Source organism: Grammomys surdaster, unplaced genomic scaffold, assembly GCF_004785775.1.
Source record: "Grammomys surdaster isolate TR1022 unplaced genomic scaffold, NIH_TR_1.0 349, whole genome shotgun sequence".
Classification (NCBI taxonomy): domain Eukaryota; kingdom Metazoa; phylum Chordata; class Mammalia; order Rodentia; family Muridae; genus Grammomys; species Grammomys surdaster.
In genome coordinates this window covers 247,950-248,528 of record NW_021604768.1, presented here as the reverse complement: position 1 = coordinate 248,528, position 579 = coordinate 247,950, and positions in this window count along the sequence as shown.

The following is a 579-nucleotide window of genomic DNA, read 5'->3' as shown; positions in this document are numbered from 1 at the left end:
GACTTAATAGTATCCTTGCAATGGTCTTGTTTGCACATCCTACCAGTAGAGGGCACAAGAAGGAAACCTTGAGACTGATTTCCCAGAGAACTCTTTCTCACTACACAGCAAATCTGTGGGCATCTTGACCACGAATTTTACTATCTATAAGACTCTACATATGTTACTGTTGTTAAGTTACTGTGGTTATGATATTTTATTTGTTCCAGAGATGTGGGTCTTGTTATCTTGCTCTGATTTATGTTATCCTCCTATTTCAGTCCCACACATGTGAGGACACATATATTATTTCCTATTCATAGTCAATGTTGTTTTAGGAACAAAATTCTGAAGGGAAAACTATTCATAGTAAGCAGACTTTCTAATGGCAATTACAAATATGCCTAGAAGGGATACAGGATTTCATGCAGTCAGTCGCAGCAGTCTACAGACCATGAAGTATGCCCTGCATTTGAAGAGGGTCTGGGACTTGGAGAAGAGGAAAGTGACAATGTGGAGAAGACAGTGGAAAGAAGAAAGGAAGGAAAGAAGGAAGGAAGGAAGGAAGGAAGGAAGGAAGGAAGGAAGGAAGGAAAGAAG